The 26764-nt window shown below is 39.4% G+C and overlaps 1 protein-coding gene across 1 annotated transcript in view; it reads right to left on the bottom strand.

Moving 5' to 3' along the window:
- Positions 1-26764, bottom strand: part of GHR (growth hormone receptor) — a 290282-nt gene that overhangs the window by 62286 nt on the left and 201232 nt on the right. The gene's annotated exons all lie outside the window — the stretch shown is intronic.

The following is a 26764-nucleotide window of genomic DNA, read 5'->3' as shown; positions in this document are numbered from 1 at the left end:
AATTTATGTGGCCTCTTGTATGACTTTGAATAACATCATGGTGTAAGGAAAATGGGGACAAAAAGCCCTCAAATATACTGTAAGGCTTCAGGTCCAAGGGCCACGTCTTCTCTCTTTCTAACCCCTGGCCCCCTAAACATTCACTCCCTAGGTCATTTAAGATAGTTTTATGCTCATAATAGGTGCTCAGTAAATATTCCCAATTCACTAGGTTGAAGGCTGAAACCTACCTTTCTATTTTTTTCTTCCAACTGAAACCTACATTTCTTAAAGAAAAGGACTCTGGTTTCTCCCCTGAATGGCTGGCTCACCACCAAAGTAAACAGGATTTTCAGAACATTCTCCATTTTTTCAACCTGTCACACTGCTTTATAGCAGTCAAACCAAATCCTTGTATTGAGCTACTTTATTTTCAAAATCTCTGCAGAAATCACCTCCACTCCATGCTCAGGATCATGCTTTTCGGATTTAATTATGTTCACAGGTTCTGATAAATCATTTCATCTCCTGGCTGTTCTTTTTGTGCAAGAGGAGGCTGCTTTTCCAGAGCGGGAAATAAGGCCCAGGGAGTAGACCCTAATTTTCCAGATGTCAGTTTTCAAAAGCCCTTCAAAGAGAACCAGCCTTTTTGGCTTTGTCTTCTCTTTAATGGGGTTTTAAGGCTTCTATTACTTTGCAAATATCAGGTGCCCTGTATCTTACTGCTTTGATAATTTCCTCTTTCTCTGAATATTTATCTTCAGTTTATTTTTCCCAGATTCATTAATTAAAGTATCTTGTTTATTTGTTTTTAATTAATTACTGTTATTATTTTACAAATATTCTTTATTTCATTGATAACATTCCAAATTAGCACCTCTTTAAAAAAATGTTCTCAAGGATCTCAGATCTTGGGTTTGGTATATTTATATACTTTTCCCTTGTGTTAATGAAATGTTCATGACTTCCTAAACCACATATTTTCATAGCTGGATAGAAGAAGGAAGGAAACTAACATCATGTTCAGTGGAAATTTTTATGCATGCTTATAAGGCAGGTAGCATTTATCTTTGTTTACAGATTAGCAGCTTAAGGCTCAGAGGTTAAGTGATTTGTCCAAAATCCCACAGCTAGGAAGTAGCAGTGTCAGAATTCCAGCCACGACTGCCTGACTCAGAGTCCAAGTGCTGGGCAGGCTTCTCAGAGGACCGCTCCTTTCAGTTTCATTTTTCAAATACTCCTCTCATTTGATGGAAGTTTTAGGAAAATCACTTGTGCTTTTTGAACCTCTTAGAAAAGATTATTATTACTGATTCCAAGAACAAGATATATTGGTCAGGTTTAAGAGACAGGATCTTAAGGGCTAAAGGCATTCCAGGTTGTCATAAGTTTGTTGAGGATGCTACAAAAACAAGCAAAGTCTGAAACAACTCAAATCTGCAGGCAGTTGCCATACAAGCTGCCAGTCAGGTACAGGAAGTATTTCTATTCATTTCTATTACCATTTTTATTTCTCTCAGTAATAATGACAATAGTAATAATAATAGTTACTATTATATATTATAGTATATAGTATATAATATAGTATACACTATATACTATATATAGACTATAATATACATAGTATATAATGTATAGTATACACTATATAATATTACTATTATTATTAATTTAGAACAGTCATACTAAGGAAGTAGGGTAAGACAAAGCTAAGCAAAATGTCAGCTTTCTGATGTTTATTAACAAAGGAGAGTGAAAAGTCCCTGTTCTGAGGCTTTGGGTAAAGAGAGGAATAAGGCTCTAGGAAAAGCCAGGAATAGAGATGAAGCCAGGAAGACAAACTATTTCCCTTTTCCTCCTCCAAAACATATACACACATGTCCACAAACTCCTTGCACTGTTGGCTATGTCCTCCTTCACTGGAGAAATTAACCAGAGAGTCTGCTTCCATGACAGAGTCTCTGCCACCCCACTTCACTGTTTGGAACAGCCCACAATTTCTTCTCCTTTAAGAAGCCCTTATGGCTTACAGAGTCCTAGAACAGTTGCAAGCAATGTGCACATCTTGGTCACACCCAACCCCTGTAAAGGCAAGAGTCTAAATATAAATATTACTATTTTTGAAAATAAAGGAAGAGCCTCAAGAGGTCCATGACTTTCACGTGGTGGGGCAGCTACTCTAGGCCCGGTTTTCTGACTATGCTCTTTCTACTTGTTTATATTTCTTGTTGCTGGGAATCTCTGGTCTTAAAAAAATTTTTTTTAATTAAAAAAATTGAGATAAACTGTATACACAGTGAAAACACAAATTTAAATTTCAACGATTTGACAAATGCACACAGTGTCATCAACCCCCCAATTAGGATACAGAACACCTGATCTTCTTTAATTTATGGTAGCATAAAATCTAGGACCACTGAACAAGTCTATTAAAGGGAAAGAAAGCCACGCTCAGGGAAATAAAACATATTTCAAAAATTTAAAGTAAAAACTCTAAAAGCTATATTCAAGGAAATACAACTTTGGGTATTTGATATGCCTAACGTAAGGAAGGCCCTTTTGCCAGGAGGGAAGAGGGAAAAACAAGCTCGAGTGCTGAGTTTTCTAAGCTAGCTTTCTGTGATTTTCTCTCTGCTTCCTTCCAGTTGGTGAGCTTCTCTGCTCTGCATTACACTTGCATGGAAGACTCCTAGGAACATATGAGAATTAGATTTTCCCTTCATTTTTACTTTGGATCTTGATTTTACTACACTATTAATATCACACTACAAAGCTCTCAGTGGCAGTTGGCTAATTAGTCTTATTCAAACTGAAAAAGGACCATAATCCCATCTTAAACTTTGCACAGTGCAGCTCAGTGTTTCCTACTCAGATGATTCTCAACCATAATGTTATAATTATGCCATTTTCTCAGCAGCATCACCCAACTACTATAATTACAAAGCTAAGGCTATGTTTATAGTGTACTAAAGAGAATGGAATTGTTTCATTTTAAGTGATTCATTTACCTCCTCTGTTGGTAACAGAAATGCACGATAATGGAAGAGTCATGGTTTAATATGCTTCTCTGAACAACAATTTCAGATACCGAGAGGCCAAAAAAGAAAATAAAGCCCCAAAACCCCAATATGAGAAAGTATGGGAGACATGATTCCCAGTCTGGTTACCACAATGACTCCTCATTTGAAAATCTAGGATGGGCAAGAGAATGGAGGTTAGCATGAGGGCGGCCACTGTGGGGTCTCAGGATGCCCTCAGTTGATCTGCCTTGTGGCAGGACATCCCCATGCACCTCAAGTCAGTTTGCAGGACTGACATCGTGGCTCTGAGCCTGTAAGATAATGACTCATCTAAGCACAGGGAACTTCTGTCCTGCAGGACCATCCATTCCTTTATGGATGAAAGAGTGGATGGATATTTCATTCATATCCACTACGGGCTAGTTCCAGGTGCTAAGTACACAGCAAGGAACAAAGCAGAAATCTCTGTTCTCTTGGAACTCTAATGTATTTTAGATCTGTCTTTTGCTTATTTACCCAGGTGAATAAAAAGAAAGCTTTTACTTTTCTTTTTTCATTGACCTATAGTTGATTTACAAAATTGTGTTAGTTTCAGGTGTACAGCAGTGATTCAGTTATATATATATATATATATATATATATATATATATATATATATATATATACATACACACATATGTATATTCTTTTTCAGATTATTTTACATTACAGGCTACTACAAGATATTGATTATCGCTCCCTATGCTATACAGTAAATCCTTGTTGTTCATTTTACACGTAGTGGTGTGTATCTGTTAATCCCATACTCCTAATTTATCCCTCCACCCCCCTTCCCCTTTGGTAACCATAAGTTTGTTTTCTATGTTTGTGAGTCTGTTTTTGTTTTGTAAGTAGATTCATTTGTATTATTTTTTAGATTACACATATAAGTGATATCATATAATATTTGTCTTTCTCTGTCTGACTTACTTCATTTAGTATGATAATCTCTTCGTTCACCCATGTTGTTGCAAACTGCAATATTTCATTCTTTTTATGGCTGAGGAATATCCCATTGTGTGCGCATGTGCACGCACACGTGCACACCCACACCCACACCCACACACACACACATCTTCTTTATCCATTCATCTGTTGATGGACACCTAGATTGCTTCCATGTCTTGGCTATTGTAAACAGTGCTATGATCATTGGCGTGCATGTATCAGAAAGCTTTTACTTTTACTATGGGTGATGTAGACTCGCCCATATTAGCTTGCATGACAAAGTGCCAGTCCACTATAGACCGAAAGCCACCATTTTCTTGACATATGGGCATGTATTCAGTCTGGCAAAGAGAGAAATGATAAATGAGTGGAACAGCCTGGGGTTAGATGTGCTGGGTTCATTTGTAATCAGCTAAGAGAGAACACCCTCCAGCTCTCTGACATTGATGGGGTAGAGATTGATACTTCATCTCCAGTACACCTCTCACTGGCTTGCCTAAAGCCTCTGGCTGAAAATGTTTCATAAAACCTTGACATTCTTTGACTTTTCCTGCTCCATGGAACCTTAGGTGCAGGAGGAGTAGACGATAACATTGTGGGAAACCATAAAGAATGGCTTGGTGGGAAGACATGTCTAGGTACAGGTCTCATGTTTACATTTTAGGAATTACTTCTCAGGTGTACGGGGTTTCCTTTTCTTTTTAGAGCAAGCTAAATTATGAACCAATTTTGATAGCTTTTAGGCCAACAAGCAGATGCCTATGGTGCAAATGATTCCTCTCCTGGGTCCTGAGACATCCAACAGCTGAGCCCAAGCCTCTTAGACATCAGTCAGCAACACTAAGGGAACTGAACAGTCTTTGAAATGAAATTCCATTATTTCTGGTTATCACTTAGATTTCCTTCTATTTATATGGGTTTGAATGATTATGCTACCTGCAGTGCTCTCAGCCTCTAAGCCCCTGACCTAGGACAGCAGGGCAGGAGTGGAGAGGAAGTAGGCCGAGTGGCATGGACAAGGACAGGGGTGGCCATATTTCAAACATTTACTGTAGGCTTGAAAATGGCAAGCCTTAAAGTTGGACCTTCAAGAACAGATAGCTGGAAAGTAGAAATAAGAAAAAGCCTGCATTTAGAAAATTGCAACTAACTGGTTCCCTCTTCTGTCCTCTCTTTTTGGTTTGTGATTTAATCAAAAGCCTATTGGTTATCTTTCTTTCTTTCTTGTTTTAGGAGTGGTAAGATGCTAATCCAAGGGGGCAGAATGTAAATATTCCATTGTCACATCATCTTGGAATCTCTACAGGGACACAGCACTGTTCACTATAATGTGACTTCAGTTCTAGGAAATTGCTTGCACCAACCTTAGACCTATAGCAGAGCTTGTGTGCAAGCAAATTCATCATGGTAGGTAACAGCAGCAATGAAATCTTCAGCCCAAATTGAGTTCAAATATGACCTAGAGCCATAGTCTTAAATTCTAGACAAGTTGTTTTCCTTGCCACTTGAAAACAGGGTATTATCTTTCAACATGAACCGTTCAGGACCACACACTTCAACACAACTCATGTCTAGTTAGCTAGAACTCCACATTTTCTGGTTTTCCCATAGCAATTTTCTAAACTAATGTGTTCATATAAAGACTTTTCCACTTTTCATAGATGGAATTCTGGTCACCAGTAAAGCTAATTCATGGTTTCCATTGGGGATGTGAATTGTGTTTTCTTGGGGGTGGGGACTGAGATAATCTGTTCATGCGGGATTACTCTATATTTATTATGGAATTTGCAAATACACACAAAAACAGAGAGCACAGTTTAATGAACCACTATATGTTCCTCACCCAGCTTCAACAATTATTAGCATTTGACCTATCCTGTTTTGTACTTTCTTAACCTATTTTTTTTTAATCATCTGCTTTTACCCGTAACTACCTATATATGTATCTTTAAAAGCTAAGGACTCTCTCATTTAAAACAATAATCTAATATCACACCTAATAAATTAATAATGATACCTAAATATTATCTAATATCCAGTCTATGCTCAAATTTCCCAAAATATCTCAAAAATTTTCTTTTGGCTATTTGTTTGAATCAGGATACAAACTAGGTCCATGCAATGTCTCAAGTCTGTCCAAATCCAAGATACTTCCTTTCTCTTTTTTTTATTACATCATTGTTTTGGTTGAAGATAGTTTCCTTTAGCTTACTGAATTCTTAAAGAGTCATTTAAAATATCCCTCTTGACCTGTTATTGCCTGTAAAGTGGCAGTAGACCCAGAGGCTTAATTTGATTCTGTTCACCTCTCATGGAAAGAATCTGTCATGGGTAGCTGTGAACTCCTGTATCAGGGACATATTATGTCATATGATGACAAGACTGATCTGTGTTCAAAATGTTGTCAGCCTGATTCACCTAGAATACAGCATACCTACATATTTTTATCATTCACTGATGATCTTGTCTAAATCACTATGTCATTAGGGCTTCTAAACTGGTGATTTCTCTAATCCTGCCATTTCATCTGCATTTATTAGCTAAGTATGTCTGTATAAAGAACAATAACAACCAAAAGAAAACAACTTTCCTTCACCCTGAAATGCAATTCATACAAAAATTCAAGGTAATTGCTTGATTATTTCCCTGATGTATCAGTTTTTATAATAATGAGTAGAGGTCCTAGTAACCTCCAAATGTGACCATTTTTAAAAAAGTATCATTATGAACTTACTGATGCCATTCATGTTTTGATGCCATTTTTAAGGGACTGTAATGATAAGAATAGAAATGATGAAGTAATTTCGTCTTTTTTCAGCTATTCTGAGCTGTTTTCAGAAAAAAAAAGCATACTGTATAATCTTGGCTACCTTTCCCCTTTCCATTCCCCTTTTCTCCACTCTATCACCCTACTATTTTACCAGGCTCCTTCCATAAAAATGGCTGAAAGCAAGACTCAAGACTAGATGACTTCTAAAAATCCATGCACATATACCAATTGTCTAGGGAAACCCCTTTGGATATTTAACGAAGGATTCACACATACTCGGGGAAGGGTCAGTACAGACATCGATAATCTAAATGTTTGAACGCTGTGGTAGACTCACGTGCTAGACCCACGCCATGCCCTCAGCATTAAGCACAGCTGCAGAAGTGCCACAATTACTAGTCACCTGTGCTCCTTTGAACACTAGTGGCCACTGGGGTAGCAATAGGTAATCCCTTGAAAAGAAGTTCCCTGGTCAACTATTTTCAGAAAGTGCTGTGGTTCTTTTATTTCTCTTGGATATTCACAATGTACCCAAACAGATTAGAGACTCTGAGTGGTTCTGTGATAAAGAAGCCTGTTTAACTTTGCATGTTCCAGCATTTCCCAAGCACTGGAGACATGGTAGGCTAAAAAGTTAAGGTCAGAGTTCTTTGCAGGGGTGTGTGAAGAATATTTGTGGAGGAAATTAAAAAAAACCTTATGTATAACTATTTCATATAAAATAAACAACAAGGTCCTACTGTATAGCACAGGGAACTATATTCAATATCTTGTAATAACCTATAGTGGAAAAGAATCCAAAAAAGAATATCTCTATACCTATCTACCTATCTATCTATCATCTATCTCTGAATCACTTTGCTGTACACCAGAAACTAACACAATATTGTAAATCAACCATACTGCAATTTAAAAAATACATATCTGTAGTGGGTTAAATTATATTCTCCAAATATACACCCAAGTCCTAACCTCTGGTACCTCTGAATGTGCCCTTAGTTGGAAAAAAGGTCTTTGCAGATGTAATTAAGGTAAGGATCTCAAGATGAGGTTATCCTGGATTAGGGCTCTAAAGTCAATGATGGGTGTCCTTATAAGAAAGAAAAAAGAAAGGAAGAACAGACATAGAGACACAGGGAGAAGGCAATGTGAAAATGGAGATAGGGATTGAAGTGTTAAATCTACAAACCAAGGAACACCAATGATTGCTAGCAGTTTCCAGAAGCTAGGAGAGAAACAGGAACAAATTATCTCTCAGAGCATCCAGAAGGAATCAACACCAACATCACCTTGATTTTTGACTTCTGGTTTCCATAACTGTGATAGATTAAATTTCTGTTGTTTTAAGCCACTAGGATTATGGTAATTTGCTACATAGCAGTCCTAGGAAATGAATACAATATGCCTGAATCAATGAAGATTGATTCAGTAGATCTGAGGTAGATGGCATTTGTATTTATTGAAAATGTCCACAGATGATTCTGATGGGCATATACACCAAGAACCACCACTTTAGGATCTTTGGGGTTGACCTGGTTACATTGACATCCTATAGGATTTAGCATCTTGCTGTGACTCTGGATGGACCAATAAAGCCTCCTGCCCTTTACCTCCAAGTCTGTTTTTCAGAGAAAGTAGTACTAAAGAAAATGCTTTCGGGTTATAACTTAAGTAGTAATTGGAAGTAGTTTTTTATAGGTGGTGATGATGGTCAAGGCTATGTGAGTAGAAGGAAGTAATTATGGGTTCAAAGAGAAGAGAGGAAAATCAGTGCTTGTCAAATTAGCCATATGGATCTCACTTGAAGGGAGCTTTCATTTTGCAGCCTGAACAAGGCTGAGCTTCCTTTCTTTGGGTACCTTGAGAAATCTTGGTCGCCTACGACTTCAAATCATTCTAATTCACTTCTAATCTTCTGGACTCAGTTTCCTTCTTTTCCTCAGCTGCCTGAGAAGGCTGCTTCTTTCATCCCCAGCTTCGATTCATCCAAAAACATCTTCTTTCTTTTCCCAACTGTTCTCATTTTAGCGCCTAGCCTCCCTGGATGTTTTTGAAGTACTTCTTCCCTCTTAGTCTCTGGTTTCTCCAAAAGGAGTGGGGGGGTCCTATGCTAATGAACTCAGTCTTTGCCTGCCACTTTGCCTCACCCTGAATTGCTTCTGTGCTGAGACAAAAGAACCTGAGCTTCAGTAAGTCCTGACACCAGGCTATCCACATCCTGGTGAAATTCTTTGGGAAGCAAGTTAATATGGACTCTGATTATGCTCCAACGGCTTAAAAAAATACAGTCTTCTCTAGAAAATGTAAAGGCACAGTGCTAAGAGTCTGTGCTGATCTGAAGCCCTTTTTTTGAAGCAGATGCTACCTTACTAGAACCAGTTGAGCAGGATGTAAATTAAGGTCAAAGCTGTCCACATTACACCAGAGACCTCCTGGCCCCACGCAATATCAATTGGTGAGAGCTCTCCCAGATATCTCCATCTCAATGCTAAGACCCAGCTCAACTCAATGACCAGCAAGCTCCAGGGCTGGACACCCCATGCCAAACAACTAGCAAGACAGGAACACAACCCCACCCATTAGCAGAGAGGATGCCTAAAATCATACTAAGTTCACAGACACCCCAAAACACACCAACAGATGCGGCCCTGCCCACCAGAAAGACAAGATCCAGCTGCAACCACCAGAACACAGACACCACTCCCTTCCACCAGGAAGCCTACACAAGCCACTGAACCAACCTTACCCACTGGGGGCAGACACCAAAAACAACAGGAAGTATGAACCTGCAGCCTGTAAAAAGGAGACCCCAAACACAGGAAGTTAAGCAAAATGAGAAGACAGATAAATACACAGCAGATGAAGGAGCAAGGTAAAAACCCACCAGGCCAAACAAATAAAGAGGAAATAGGCAGTCTATCTGAAAAAGAATCCAGAGAAATGATAGTAAAGATATCCAAAACCTTGGAAATAGAATGGAGAAAATGCAAGAGACGTTTAACAAGGACCTAGAAGAACTAAAGAACAAACAAACAATGATGAACAGTACAATAAATTAAATTAAAAATTCTCTAGAACAAATCAATAGCAGAATAACCGAGGCAGAAGACAGATAAGAATGGAAGATAAAATAGTGGAAATAACTACTGCAGAGCAGAAGAAAGAAGAAAGAATGAAAAGAATTGAGGATATTCTCAGAAACATCTGGGACAATGTTAAATGCACCAACATTCGAATTATAGGGGTCCCAGAAGAGGAAGAGAAAAAGAAAGGGACTGAGAAAATATTTGAAGAGATTATTGTTGAAAACTTCCCTAATATGGGAAAGGAAATAGTCAATCAAGTCCAAGAAGCGCAGAGTCCCATACAAGATAAATCCAAGGAGAAACATGCCAAGACACATATTAAGCAAACTATCAAAAATTAAATCCAAAGAAAAAATATTAAAAGCAGCAAAGGAAAAGCAACAAATAACATACAAGGGAATCCCCATAAAGTTAACAGCTGATTTTTCAGCAGAAACTCTTCAAGCCAGAAGGAAGTGGGAGGACAAATTTAAAGTGATAAATGGGAAAAACCTACAACCAAGATTACTCTACCCAGCAAGGATCTCATTCAGATTTGACAGAGAAATTAAAACCTTTACAGACAAGCAAAGGCTAAGAGAATTCAGCACCACCAACCACCTTTACAACAAATGCTAAAGGAACTTCTCTAGGCAGGAAACACAAGAGAAGGAAAAGACCTACAAAAACAAACTCAAAACAATTAAGAAAATGGTAATAGGAAAATACATATTGATAATTACCTTAAAGGTAAATGGATTAAATGCTCCAACCAAAAGACATAGACTGGCTGAATGGATACAAAAACAAGACCCATATATGCTGTCTATAAGAGACCCATTTCAGACCTAGGGACACAAACAGACTGAAAGTAAGGGGATAGGAAAAGATATTTCATGCAAATGGAAATCAAAAGAAAGCTGGAGTAGCAATTCTCATATCAGACAAATAGACTTTAAAATAAAGAATATTACAAGAGACAAGGAAGGACACTACATAATGATCACGGGATCAATCCAAGAAGAAGATATAACAATTGTAAATATGTAGGCACCCAACATAGGAGTACCTCAGTACATAAGGCAAATGCTAACAGCCATAAAAGGGGAAATCGACGGTAACACCATAATAGTAGGGGACTTTAACATCCCACTTTCACCAATGGACAGAGCAACCAAAATGAAAAAAAAATAAGGAAACACAAGCTTTAAATGACACATTAAAAACTACTTTTTCCAATCACGAGGCTATAAGACTAGATATCAATTACAGGAAAAAAACTGTAAAAAATGCAAACACATGGAGGCTAAACAATATGCTACTAAATAACCAAGAGATCACTGAAGAAATCAAAGAGGAAATTAAAAAATACCTAGAAACAAATGACAATGAAAACACGATGACACAAAACCTATGGGATGCAGCAAAAGCAGTTCTAAGAGGGAAGTTTATAGCTATATAATCCTACCTCAAGAAAGAAGAAAAATCTCAAATAAACAACCTAGCCTTATACCTAAAGCAATTAGAGGAAGAAGAACAAAAAACCCCCAAAGGTACCAGAAGGAAAGAAATCATAAAGATCAGAGCAGAAATAAATGAAAAAGAAATGAAGGAAACAATAGCAAAGATCAATAAAACTAAAAGGTGGTTCTTTGAGAAGATAAACAAAATTGATAAACCATTAGCCAGACTCATCAAGAAAAAAAAGGGAGAAGACTCAAATCAACAGAATTAGAAATGAAAAAGGAGAAGTAACAACTGACACTGCAGAAATACAAAAGATCATGAGAGATTACTACAAGCAACTATATACCAATAAAATGGACAACCTGGAAGAAATGGACAAATTCTTAGGAATGCACAACCTTCCGAGACTGAACCAGGAAGAAATAGAAAATATAAACATACCAATCACAAGCATTGAAATTGAAACTGTGATTAAAAATCTTCCAACAAACAAAGGACCAGGACCAGAGGATACACAGGTGAATTCTATCAAACATTTAGAGAAGAGCTAACACCTATCCTATCAAACTCTTCCAAAATATAGTAGAGGGAGGAACACTCCCAAACTCATTCTACGAGGCCACCATCACTCTGATACCAAAACCAGATGAAGATGTCACAAAAAACCAAAACTACAGGCCAATATCACTGATGAACATAGATGCAAAAATCCTCAACAAAATACTAGCAAACAGAATCCAGCACCACACTAAAAGTATCATACACCACGATCAAGTGGGGTGTATCCCAGGAATGCAAGGATTCTTCAATATACACAAATCAATCAATGTGATACACCATATTAACAAATTGAAGGATAAAAACCATGTTATAATCTCAATAGATGCAGAAAACGCTTTTGACAAAATTCAACACCCATTTATGATAAAAACTCTCCAGAAAGTAGGAACAGAGGGAACTTACCTCAACATAATAAAGGCCATATATGACAAACCCACAGCCAACATAGTCCTCAATGCTGACAAACTGAAACCATTTCCACTAAGATCAGGAACAAGACAAGGTTGCCCACTCTAACCACTATTTTTCAACATAGTTTTGGAAGTTTTAGCCACAGCAATCAGAGAAGAAAAAGAAATAAAAGGAATCCAAATCAGAAAAGAAGAAGTAAAACTGTTGCTGTTTGCAGATGACATGATACTATACATAGAGAATCCTAAAGATGCTACCAGAACACTATTAGAGCTAATCAATGAGTTTGGTAAAGTAGTAGGAAACAAAATTAACGCAGAGAAATCTCTTGAATTCCTACACACTAATAATGAAAAATCTGAAATTAAAATTAAGGAAACACTCCCATTTACCACTGCAACAAAAAGAATAAAATACCTAGGAATAAACCTACTTAAGGAGACCAAAGTCCTTATGCAGAAAACTATAAGACACTGATGAAAGAAATTAAAGATGATACAAACAGATGGAGAGATATACCATGCTCTTGGATTGGAAGAATCAACATTGTGAAAATGACTCTACTACCCAAAGCAATCTACAGATTCAGTGCAATTCCTATCAAATTACCAGTGGAATTTTTTACAGAACTAGAACAAAAAAATCTTAATATTTGTATGGAGACACAAAAGACCCCGAACAGCCAAAGCAGTCTTGAGGGAAAAAAATGGAGCTGGAGGAATCAGACTCCCTGACTTCAGACTATACTACAAAGCTACAGTAATCAAGACAATATGGTACTGGCACAAAAACAGAAATATTGATCAATGGAACAAGATAAAAAGCCCAGAGATAAACCCACGCACCTATGGTCAACTAATCTATGACAAAGGAGGCAAGGATATACAATGGAGAAAAGACAGTCTCTTCAATGAGTGGTGCTGGGAAAACTGGACAGCTACATGTAAAAAATGAAATTAGAACACTCCGTAACACCATACACAAAAATAAACTCAAAATGGCTTAAAGACCTAAATGTAAGGCCAGACACTATCAAACTCTTAAGAGGAAAACAAAGGCAGAACCCTCTTTGACATAAATCACAGCAAGATCCTTTTTGGCCCACCTCCTAGAGAAATGGAAATAAAAACAAAAATAAACAAATGGGACCTAATGAAACTTAAAAGCTTTTGCAAAGCAAAGGAAACCATAAACAAGACCAAAAGACAACCCTCAGAATGGGAGAAACTATTTGCAAGTGAAGCAACTGACAAGGGATTAATCTCCAAAATATACAAGCAGATCATGCAGCTCAACATCAAAAACCAAACAAGGCAATTGAAAAATGGGCAGAAGACCTAAGTAGTCATTTCTCCAAAGAAGATAAAGAGATTGCTAACAAACACATGAAAGTATACTCAACATCACTAATCATTAGAGAAATGAAAATCAAAACTACAATGAGGTATCACCTCACACCAGTCAGAATGGCCATCAAAAAATCTACAAACAATAAATGCAGAGAGGGTGTGGAGAAAAGGGAACCCTCTTGCACTGTTGGTGGGAATGTAAATTGATACAGCCAGTATGGAAAACAGTATGGAGGTTCCTTACAAAACTGAAACTAGAACTACCGTATGACCCAGCAATCCCACTACTGGGCATGTACCCTGAGAAAACCATAATTCAAAAAGAGTCATGTAGCACAGTGTTCATTGCAGCTCTATTTACAATAGCCAGGAGATGGAAGCAACCTAGGTGTCCATCGACTGATGAATGGATAAAGAAGATGTGGCACATATATACAATGGAATATTAGTCAGCCGTAAAAAGAAACGAAATTGAGTTATTTGTAGTGAGGTGGATGGACCTAGCGTCTGTCATATAGAGTGAAGTAAGTCAGAAAGAGAAAAACAAATACTGTATGCTAACACATATATATAGGGAATCTAAAAAGAAAAAAAATGGTTGTGAAGAACCTAGGGGCAGGACAGGAATAAAGACGTAGATGTAGAGAATGGACTTGAGGACATGGGAAAGCTGGGATGAAGTGAGAGAGTGGCATGGACATATATACACTACCAAATGTAAAATAGATAGCTAGTGGGAAGCAGCCACACAGCACAGGGAGATCAGCTCGGTGCTTTTTGACCACCTAGAGGAGTGGGATAGGGAGGGTGGGAGGGAGACGCAAGAGGGAAGAGAAATGGGGATATATGTATGTGTATAACTGATTCACTTTGTTATACAGCAGCAACTAACACAACAATGTAAAGTAATTATACTCCAATAAAGATGTAAAAAAAAGGAAAAAAAAGGAGTGGGGGATGTCTCTCTAGTCCTGTCAAACCTAATGACTAATAAATGAGGCACCTGCTCTTAAAAATACCTATGCAGGGCTTCCCTGGTGGCGCACTGGTTGAGAGTCCGCCTGCCGATGCAGGGGACATGGGTTCGTGCCCCGGTCTGGGAAAATCCCATGTGCCGCGGAGCGGCTGGGCCCGTGAGCCATGGCCGCTGAGCCTGCGTGTCCGGAGCCTGTGCTCCGCAACGGGAGAGGCCACAACAGTGAGAGGTCCGCGTACAGCAAAAAAAAAAAAAAAAAAAAAAAAAAAAAAAAAATACCTATGCAAGGAGAGGTTTGCGAGACAGGAACGAGTTGGTGTGTGCTCCTCTGGTTTTCTGGTTTGACAACTTCTCACACTGAGGCTGACTAGACCCTAGGAGGTTATTTACTCATGGTTTAACCAAGATTAACCAGTCAAAAACTAAATTTGGCAGAAGGTACCAAAGAAAAATTTCAGAATTTTTGCCCTAGCTGGTTCTTCACCCAGGAAGTGGTGAAGTGTGGTGAAGGGGAAGACAGAGGGTAGGGGTGGTGAGGGCAGGATGAGATGGTGAAGGAGGCATTCCTTCACCCTACAAACCGCAGAGCTCCTGACCCAGCTCTAGGAACCAGCCACAGTTCACCTACAACCCGAGCCAGACAGGCTGTCACAGCCTAGATGGGTACTTAACCACTAGTTAATATATTATCTGTTGCGGCTGTTACACTTGATTTGGAGAGCCTCCTTACAGCCGAACTTCTGAAGCAAAAACAAATTTTAAGTTAGGGACTCCAGGGCATTATAAATGTATACATATAAAACAATCCTAGCAATAAAACAGTACTCGATTATTGCCAAATGACTCCCCAGGCACTAAATGTTCTAAAAGCTCAGAGAAGGAAGCTTGGGTCTGAGTTTAGTCCAGTAGGGGGTAAAGTTGCCCTTTGGAAAAGTAGAAAAAGTTTGTTTTAATGGCACACCTTTTAGCTGTCTATACAGCTTCATTGCTTCTATAGCTAAGGACAGTCTTTTTCAGGGCAAAGAGGAAGGAAAGGGAACAACATTCTACTAGGTGCCAAGTACTATGGTAAACATTTGATCTAATGCTGCCCTGAGGCAAGACAGTGAAGCAATGAAGTCAGCTTCCGGGCTGCTCCTTCCCCCTCTTCCCCACCACCTCCTCGTTGTGATGTCCATCTTTCTTGCCTGGTACCCATGTCTCATCCTCTGGACATCTGGAGTCTGGCAAGCCTCTCAGTCCCTCCCTTTCAGGAGGTGCTCCCTGCTTCCTCAGCTCTAAAGGGCCAGCCTGACCTATAGTCCAGGTTGATGTGCTTATAGCAGAACATGAAAGCAGGGCTTCTCAAACAAAGGTCTTTTGGGATACAAAATTAAGTTTTGTTCTTTTTGCAGAGATAAGTGACAATGAAAAGAAATATCTCTAATATTAAAATTTATTTTTTAAATCAATTTTTCTCAAACTGGCCTGTACAGGCATTCTCTGAAGTCTGTGAGAATTTTACTTCCTTAAAAAATAAATTACTCAAAATAGAGCTACCATATGATCCAGCAATCCCACTCCTGGGAATATATCCAGAGAAAACCATAATTCGAGAAGATACATGTACCCCAATCTTCACTGCAGCACTGTTTACAATAGCCAGGACATGGAAGCAACCTAAATGTCCACTGACGGAAGAATGGATAAAGAAGATGTGGTACAAATATACAATGGAATAGTACTCAGCTATAAAAAAGAACAAAATAATGTCATTTGCAATGACATGGATTGGCCTAGAGATTGTCATACTGAGTGAAGTAAGTCAGCCAGAGAAAGACAAATATCATATGATATTGCTTATATGTGGAATCTAAAAAAATGGTACAAATGAACCTATTTACAAAACAGAAATAGAATCACAGATGTAGAAAACGAACTTATGGTTACCAAGGAGGAAAGGGGGAGGGGAGGGATAAATTGGGAGACTGGGATTGACTTAATACACTACTATATATAAAACAGGTAACTAATAAGAACCTACTGTATAGCACAGGGAATTCTACTCAATACTCTGTAATGACCTATATGGAGATAGAATCTAAAAAAGAGTGGATATATGTATATGTATAACTGACTCACTTTGCTGTATAGCAGAAACTAACACAACATTGTAAATCAACTATACTCCAATAAAAAATTAATTTTAAAAATATACTACTCCAATATGAGATATATTCTACTAGATCCAGCATCCTTCTTATCCTCCCAGAAAATATAAACGGAGATAAGCTCTGGTGAGTGGGGTGAGGACGTGGGTAGGATGCTTCCAGCAACCCAGGCTACTACTACTTTTTCAGGAGGAGTAATAGCAGTAATAACAGCAGCAATAGTAAAAATAATAAAGTATCTAATATTTATTCCATACCTACTTTGTGCCAGGAATTTTCCTATGTACCTATCTGCTCCTCACAATGACCATTTGAGGTAGATGTTAATATCTCCACTGACAAATGGATAAATCAGAGCTCACAGCACGTCAGCTGTATGCCATGTGCACACACACAGGACCAGCTCAGGGTCTCCAGCTCCCCAGACTCCAAAGTGCTCATCACACAGCCTGGGACACCAACTGAAACCAATAACAGAATTTGCCACAATCACTAGTGGCTGATAAGAACAAACACCTCCAATACTTTTGTAGAACCTTCTTGTCTGCTTTTCCCCATGAGAAGGAAAAATGGCAGAAGAGGAAATGCATCTGCTGCTCTCAGATTCAGGAAACAATTCTCCTCAGTATTGGTCTTAGTGTTGTGGCAGGATGTCAAACTCAAACACCATGAAATCTAAGCTAACGCCTCCCCCTCCACTTCCCTTCTGCATTTGCTCTCAAGTCATTCCTGGAACTCATGTGGCATTCATTTAACCAACAGTAAGCTCCCATTTTGTATCAGGCCCTGTTTATGTTGTGGAGGAAGGGAGCAGAGAATATAAAGATGAGGGAAGATTAAGTCCCTTCCCTCTGAGAATTTACAACTGAAGGGAAGCTACCATGTGTACACAAGCCACTTGACTTCAATGCAAAAGACGCACAACTTCAAACGCTTTTGGAATTCAGAAAAAGAAGAGCTTCTGTCGCAGTAAGGATGCTATCCAGGTGTTTCTCCATTTCTCTGGGGTTTGCTTGGCAGGAGCTTCGCAGTGACAGGTGCACAGACCCACTCCTGCAAATATTTGCTCTCCAATGAATCCAAATTTGTAGTGTTAAAATTCTATTTACTAAGGAATATTAAGTGAGAAAAAAGAAGAGCTAAAGGCTGCTTTTCCATAACATATGAAAATGAAAGTATAACCTGTAGCAGTAAGGACATGAATGTTACTTGAGAACATCTTGAGGGCACACAAAGGCCATTCATCTGAACGGTAACATCTACTACAATGTTGTGAGGTTTCTGGTTTACGAGTCTTTCACGGTGCACCATTTCCTAAAAGGAGAGTCTTCTGTCTTTATTCTTCAGCATGAATTCAGTGGCAGCAGTCGGTTTATGGACGATCCACAAACCTGTAAACTCAAGTCTGCCCTCAAACTGGAGCTGTGTGTTACACTGACTGTAACTCTTCATAAGATAAATATTATGTGATAATGATGACATATCTCAGACAGTTCAGTTGCAAATTATTGCCCATTCAATCCATCACCAAGCATTTACAGATGCTCAGCTTTCATTTGGTGGAATACCAATAATAATAAAAATGTACAAGTCCATACTGATTAGCAGATACTGTTAATCTTACTTTGCAATAGAATGTATTTCAGAAGAGTTGACTGTGAAGGAAATTCATAAAGTGAATCCTGAATTCTCATTTATGTCAGTTACCAATTGAAAATAATTTTCTATAGGAGATTAAAAGACAACAACCAATACAAACATGATGACTAGTCCCATAAAATACCTTTTTATAGAAACAATCTTTTTCTGTTTATAACAGGGGTTGACATACTTTTTCTTCAAGGGCCAGATAGTAAATATTTCAGGCTTGCGGACCTATGTTTTAGCTACCCAACTCTGACATTGTATCCCCAAAGCAGCCATAAACAATCTGAAACAAATAGATCAGGTTGTGTTGCAATAAAACTTTACTTACAAAACGACTGAGGACAATAGTTTGCCAACCCCTGGTTCAAATAATTGTTGACCTTAAAAAAAAGTAGCTGATTTTGTATCATATATTGTGAATTACATGCAAATCAATTTCCTATAAATTATATATAGTTAAAAGCCCTTTGAAAGTTGTATAACCTATTTTCTAATTGATAAGTTCTTTATTTAGTAATTCCTCAACTCTTATTTTTGGTTTAAATATATATTGCATATATTTGCCATAAGGCACACTATTGTTTGAACTTCTACTCAATGGTACCTATGTTTGAATTCCATAAATCTTTTTATAAATATGGTGTGTAGTCTGCTTTCTCAGTGCATAGATTAATCTGTATTAAAATCAGGGCACACCTGTATGATGAATTCAAGGTTTTTTCCTTAGTGCAAAAGTGTACATTATCTGAAAACATAGTGCACATTATCTGAAAAAGTGCACATTATCTGGAAAATTATCTGCACATTATCATCACAAGTAGGAGCTGGTATGAACAAAGTCCTTTCTGGAATGACAGAGCCTAGCCTCTGTCTCTCCCTAGAGAGGCTTCTGTGTGCAGAAGCCAGAGTTCTGTTGAGAGCAGTGATTACAGAGTTGGTTTTGAAGCTGTAGAACTAAGCAAGTCGTCAGGGCCGCAGTCTGGAACTCAAAGGTCACAATCAACTTTGGGATGCTTTAACTTTCCAGTCACTAAAAAGAGTTCACCACCCACTGGGGTCACCTAGGGTGAAAGAATGTTTGTCTTGGATTTCACCCCTGAAAAATGTGTGTTATGCTTTGGAAGAGAAACCATACTAGGAATGGGTATGTAGAGTACACACGGGCCCACTGGAATTTTTAGAGAGATGCTTTATCATCCTTCTCAGACTTCAAAAAAAAAAATGTTACTCACTTCTACAGTCAAGGCTTTCTGAGGCATATGCCCACAGATTTCTAACTCTTTTCTTACTGTCTGGGTTCCAGAATAAACAGACAACCTTGACATATGTTGACAATCAGAAAGGACCTGCAGGGGCTTGAGGAGGCTGACCTTGAGCTGTGGTCTCACTAACGCTGGTCTGAGCACATGCACAGAGAACAGGTCTCTCGTAAACTCAGTGGGAAATATCTACTCACCACTGATTATGGCTCAGCAAATTGCTGGGAGTTGAGGAGGATAAGAAAGTCAAGACCTCATATTTATCTTACAAAGAATCCGTACCTCCCAATAATTATATGTGAAGGCAGGGAGTGTATAATGAAGCACTACCCCTGGGAAACTAACAGCAGGCATTATCTGAGTATTTCAGCCTAGAAAAAGTCACTATCAAGTCCCTATTTTGAGACAACTAAACACTGTTATTTGAATTATCAATAACATGCATTATCTACACTTTATCTTGCTCATCTAGGAGCAGATACAAAGCATCGCACTGACGGTACCTTCTTTACTCTCTTGTTGGTCTGTTCAAGAGACTTGGGAAAGCTGTTTTGTCTCTACCTCTGTTTCTTCTTACATAAAGTGCATAATTCGACCGGCCTTCCTCCAACCTCAGAGAAGCAAGGAAGGGGGAAAAATAGTCTTTGCAGGATACTTGGCCTTATCAGGATATTCGTGCTGTCTGTGAGTCAGGATGGGCTACCACTAGTTTGGGTGCAAGAGGGAGCCAACATAAACACTGTTTCCTTAAAAGGGATCATCATAATCTGTGTTTACTTACTGAATCATTTGCTGAGTTGTTTATAAACAGCAGACTTAAAGAATTCAATGTCAGCTTCGATGTCAGAGCCCAGTGCTGCTCGCTAATGCGTGTCCAAAGCTCAAGTTCTTTGTAACCAATAAAGGCTGCACATTCTCTCTAAGATACCATTCCTGCACGGACACACGTCCCTTATAGTGTTTCTTTTACACGTACTGTCAGCTTGTGCTTATTTTAGCTGTATTGTCAGTTAATAAGCCCTTAAGGTTGAAGATAGCTGATGAAAAAGAATGATTAAAGCTGAGAGGGTCATTCGGCTCTTACAGGGGCAGGAATGGGTCACAGGCAGGAGGGGGCTACTATTCCCTTGGCAGCTGAAGTGCCCACAGGATAGCACAGTGATGACACAGAAACATCCTGGGACACACCCCAAGACTAGACCATGACACTGGTCCCATGACCTGAAGCTAAGGTTCTGTGGAAGGCTTTTGGGAAAGACTGTAAGTATATTAGTAATGGACGAGAGAAATGTCTCCTCCTGCATATTTTAATCTCTCTCCTTTCATAAATGACTGCCGGAGGACATAAAGGTACTCTATGGTAGCCAAAGAATACTTAAGATACTGGGGTGGGGGGGAACTTAGCTTCTATTTTTTGAATTTTTTTCGTGTGTGTGCAAAATCCACTGACTTTGTTAAACACTCGGCATTTGCCAGGTCCTTACCAGGTACTGTAAGATACAAGGATGTAAAAGATATAGCCCTTATCCTTAGAATAGTACAGTCTATTAGAGGGAATAGAAAGCACATAAGAGTCTCCATTAGGTTGAAACAAATGACATAATGATATGATGGTCCAAAATAGAGTTGAATATGGGAACTTTCATACAGTTCAATTCTAATTCTTGTTGGAATATAAATAAGAGCCACAAGAGAATACAACAAACACCATGGGACCAGGTACTGTCCTAACTACTTTAAATGTATCAACACTTGTAATTCTCACTACAATTTTATGAGGTAGGTACTATTAGCATCTTTGTTTTAGAAGTAAAACAAAACAAAACAGAACTAAGGTACAGAGAGGTCATGAAACTTAGGTAAGATCATGCAGGAAGTAAGTAATAGAACTGGGACTTGAACCAAAGCTGTCTTGCTGCAGAGGCTAAGTTCTTCAAGTACTGTGCTATATACTGCCTCTCCTAGAGAGGGAGAAAGAAAGGGCTTCAGAGATTCTAAGACGGAAGTGTGCGTTCTCTTGGGGGAACTGGGAAAAGCTTTGTGGATAAGGCGATATTTGAAGTATGCCTTAAAGACAAAATCCTTGAAGGATTGTTCCCACCTGGGAGGTAAGAAGAGGGAATTTCTGACAAAGGGGTCATTATGAATGGTTATAATGAAGCAAGAATTCAGGGGACACAAACATGGGTGTACACAGTACATAAGCGAGATGAGGCTAGAAAGGCACATAGGATCCATGTTGTGGGCCTTCTTAAATGCCAGAGGGATGAGTTTATTCATAATTTAGGAAACAGTGGGGAGCTACTGAAGATGATGTGGCAGAAGAGTCACTGGATCAAAGGCAGGCAAGAATGAATGTGGAAGCAGAGGGTAGGATGGCTGGGGATAGGGAAAACATAGGAGGTAGGGAAGAAAAATTAGGAGGCTAGGACAGGAGTCCAGCTAAGAATGTACAGTAAGGGCCCCAAAAAGCAAAATGACAGTTACTATATTACATTTTTGTCTCCTATAAGTGTCTTTATTGAAAAGTAACTCACCATTGTAAAGGAAGTTGTTGGTGAACTTATAAAAATGTAAGCAATTCATTTCTGTGCCCATCTAATATGATAATCTTTTGGGGTTCTTTCAAAACTTCATTCTGACCTCAGTCATGGATGTTTATGTTCAGGATGCCTGTTTTTCATAAAATCTTGGACTAATTTATGCTCCAGATGCCAGTCAATGAAACTTCAGTATTCTTCTCCAGTTGGATATTCATTTTATCTTGAGGTAGAACTGCCATTGATCACACAATTTACACTTTTGTAGTAATACGTGACAAATTCAGTGAAAAGGTATGGCTTTAAAAAAATGACAGGAAAAATCCCCCTCAGAATGATGTGCAATCTTTTAATAATTTCTCTGTGTGTTTAATAAGTCTTAAGTATTTGGCCCATATGATCATCAAATCCTCTGCCAAAAACCAACTGTGAGAGAGAAATGAAATTACTGGAAAAACACAAAGCACATGGGACCACAGCAGCCAAACTCAGGAGTCTGCCTTCTTCAGGAGCACTAACAATGTTTTGCTTTTCTCTAGAAGATTCTAACCATCCTAATCACTCTCTCCCACAACTAAAAGCAGCTTTCTTTGTAGTAAGTTTGCACCATTACTTCTTTAAAGTATACAAAGATGCCTACCTCTTTAAACTGTAAACTCCATCAATATCCTTCTTATCCTATATGTGGGTTTTTGCTCATATTTATGCCTCTGCATAGGCGAAGTATGCTGCTACCCACGTGTATGGGCTAAAAAGTCCTCATGGGACTTTTAAAAATAGCTCTTTGTTTCCAGAAAATATTTCTCAAGGCTGTACTCTGCAGAAGGTATGTTAGTATGTGCCCATTACCACACAAACACCTATTCACATGGATTAGGTCCACGCAAAAAGCACGCAGAAAGCAAAGCCCCGAGGGCTTAGAAGCTGACACAGATACCTTTTGGTGAGCAAGAGAAGGAAGAGATGAGTGCAATGGGCAATTCTTTAAGTGGAGCATGGCAATGGGTTAATTTTAGCTGGTCTGGTTTGACCGTGTGCTTTTTTTCCAGAGTTACTGATGCTTGGCAATGCTATGTATAGACTGTGTTAACTAAAGATAAATGATGTGCTGTAGTCATGGGTCCCTGAGTTGTTTCAGGGCAGAATATGTCAGCTTGTCAATGCTGCTTAGCCATATAACTAAATTTATGATTTGCACCTAAATTCAGTGGAACTGGGGGCTGATGGTCAGGCTGTCCACATAGCTAGGGTGCGCCTCCATGACGAGCTCACTCTAGGAGACTCCATCACGAGCAGACTTTGGGCTTCCTGGTACCAAGGTGCTTGGCAGGCACACAGGTAGTGGTTCCAGACCTGGAGACACAGGGTGTCTGGTGCGACTGAGCAGTGAGAGGACGGACAGGCCAACACCTGGGATCTCCAGACCCCAGTCAGTGCATTCCCCTCATCTGCTGTTGCCCTAGTGTATCCTTTGCCTGTAAGGAAGCTATCCTCTGAGTATAAACCATTTTTCCTATGAGTCCTTTTAGCAACACTGAAGGTGATGATTAATGGGCAATTAACACAGGTGGCGGGATCTGTTCCTCCATGAATGCCCCCCCTCCACCCCCCGCCCCTGAGAGCAAGAGGCTCCATGATAACAAGGGGGGCTGGTGGGAATTGTCAAGAGTGCCGAAGGGTGGGTAGCCAGGGAGCTATTAAGGATACTTCCATTTAGTTAATTTATTTGCAATATCATTTATTACTTACAATGTTCAAGGTACCATTTGAGGTACTGTGAGTTATACAACTCTGAATAAGACACAGCTGTTCATAATCCAGATAGGGAGATAAGAGAAATATGCAAATAACTACACTCCAAAGCAGCGTGTAATATATCCCCTCAGAGAGATATGAAATCGTGTGACCTCTCTCAAAGACACACACAGAGGAGGGAGGAACTGCTTCAGGCCAAGGGTCAAAGTGTTTTGGCTGAACCTTAAAGTACGGGCAGGATTTATATTTCCAGAATGCTGGGTGAGGCGGAAGGAGGATAGTTCTGGAAGATGGGACGGCACGAGCAAAGTCCCAGAGGAGGGAAAGCATAGTGTTCCTGGGGGCTAGTGGATAGTCTAGACTTACAAGCTGGGGTCAGATGACAGATGGTGGATTTGAGTGGCTTGGGATAGGATTGCAATTTAAAATTTAGGTAGTGGGGAAGGTACTAAAGATAGTGTTATTTAGAGCAGAGGGATATGTTAGATTCTGAAAATCGTTATTGGCAGAGGAAGATGGATACAAGGAAGGAGAGACGGGGTAGGGTGTGGAAGGAGAGAGGAGCGAGACAGCTACTAAAGGGTTATTGTGATAGCCCAAGTGTAAAGTAAAGGTGGCCTGCGGAAGGGTGGTGGCCTTTATTTACGTTTGGACAGTTCTGTCTAAGATTCACTCTGGGAGGGTTTATTTTTCTTCCACAAGGTTTTGCTTTGAATCTGAGAATTCAGAAAAGTGCACATAGGAAATGTATACGTTACAATTGTGAATTGACAGATCTTGAACACTAGCTTTTTGTGTATAACTATCTCCCTTAGGGGGAATATGACCTCCCCAAGGTCAGGACAATATCTTACACATTTCTTTCTTCCTCAAGGTGTAGAGCTAGCTAGTGCTGGGTGCATGGCAGGGAGTTAAACATTTGTGATACAGTGACTGTGTCCACAGTGACACAGTGAGGCTACGGGAGCACTAGGGTCTGTTGCATCTCAGTGAGATGCTTGGATGATAAAGGTGGCCATGTGTCCTAGTGAGTGCACTGTGGAAGGTGCCCAGTGATACAGACGTATCCGTTGACGTGGGGTACTTTATCCAATCAGTCCTGAGACAGAGGGCATGTAACTTCAGATAAGGAGAAGCTGGAAGGGTAGGATTCTTCCTTGCATGGGGAGGTCAGTGTCTGTGTGCCGTGCCACAGATGAAGGGTAATAGCTATTATTCTTGTTTATCACAAGGACAGAAAATCAACATATGCCAAATGACGACTGACAGCAATTTCTTCAACACATCTGCCATACTCAGAGGTTGTATTTCAACAAGGCCCAAAGCTTAAGCTCCTCAGACCCCATGACTTGACACAAAGACAATGGCTTGGGGAAATCTTACCACCCCTTTGGGGGCAAGTGAAGGGCAGTGTATTGTGGTTGTGTGTTGGGGAGGGTTCCAGTGTGGGAAACCATTCTTTTTTTTGCGGTACGCGGGCCTCTCACTGTTGTGGCCTCTCCCATTGCGGAGCACAGGCTCTGGACGCGCAGGCCCAGCAGCCATGGCTCACGGGCCCAGCCGCTCCGCGGCATATGGGATCTTCCCAGACCAGGGCACGAACCCGTGTCCCTGCATTGGCAGGCGGACTCTCAACCACTGCGCCACCAGGGAAGCCTAAACCATTCTTAACTGATTCCTTCTTATTTCCTTACAGAAAGCAGCAATGAGTCACATCATCTGCTGAGTGAAGGCTTTGGAATATACTGGCTGGGATAACCCAAACATAAGCAACAGCTAGTCTTTCTACAACCCCTCACATTAATTAGGGAGTGGATTAACATGTCAAATGATTCTAAAACAGGAGGGTTGTAGAGTTCGCGGTCTGGCACAACTGATGAATTGATGACGTTTGTTAAAAACAGCACCAACCCTCCCTTTCAGTCACCTCCAAGAAAAATGATGTTTACATCGCCTATTAGAAAAGGACTCTGCAATTTAGTCACAAAACCCCAATTATAGTTTCATGATGCCGTTATGATCCTTGAAACAGCAATGGCTTAAACACAGTCAGGTACACTAACTTCCTTTCCTTTATTTTGTAATGTGGACTCGAGCCTATACTTCAATTGAGGAAAAGAAAATCCATCCTTAGAATTTAATTGAAGGTGCCTATTATGTGCTCACGGTATTTTTTAGGTCACGTGAGGGATTTAGAAGAAGCAGAAAACATAGGCTTTGCCTTAATTAATTGCAACATAATTAATTTGTGCAGCACACACAACTCATTGAGTCCTGCACATGGTATGAACACATGCATGAAGATGTTGTGAGGTAAATGCTATCACGGAGCAGTGGACAGAATTTCAGAGCCGAAGGCGATTTGGTTGAAGGGACAAATTAGACTGTCTGGTAATGTGATCACTAGGTAAAGAAATATCTCAAAATAATAATGCCAATACAATACAGGACTTATAAATCAAAAACGCAGATTCCTAAACTCAGTAAACTAATTGTTGGCCCACAACAAGTTATTTTATGTCTTTTTTTCTTTGCATTAATTTGGCCTTCCTTAACCTCTAAGGATAAGCTTATTAGAAAAATAAAGAAGCTGTCTTTTTTTCCAAAGGGGAAATGCAGATGGCTAACAGGTACGTGAAACATCATTCAACACTGATAATCATCAGGCAAATACAAATCAAAACCACAATGAGATATCACCTCACACCCGGCAGAAGAGCTAACATCAAAAAGAACACAAATAACAAATGTTGGCGAGGATGTTGAGAAAAGGGAAGCCTCATACACTGTTGGTGAGAATGTAAATTGGTGCAGCCACTGTGGAAAAC

This window comes from Mesoplodon densirostris, chromosome 3 (genome assembly GCF_025265405.1).
Source record: "Mesoplodon densirostris isolate mMesDen1 chromosome 3, mMesDen1 primary haplotype, whole genome shotgun sequence".
NCBI classification, from domain to species: Eukaryota; Metazoa; Chordata; class Mammalia; order Artiodactyla; family Ziphiidae; genus Mesoplodon; species Mesoplodon densirostris.
This window is presented reverse-complemented; position numbering and strand designations above follow the sequence as displayed.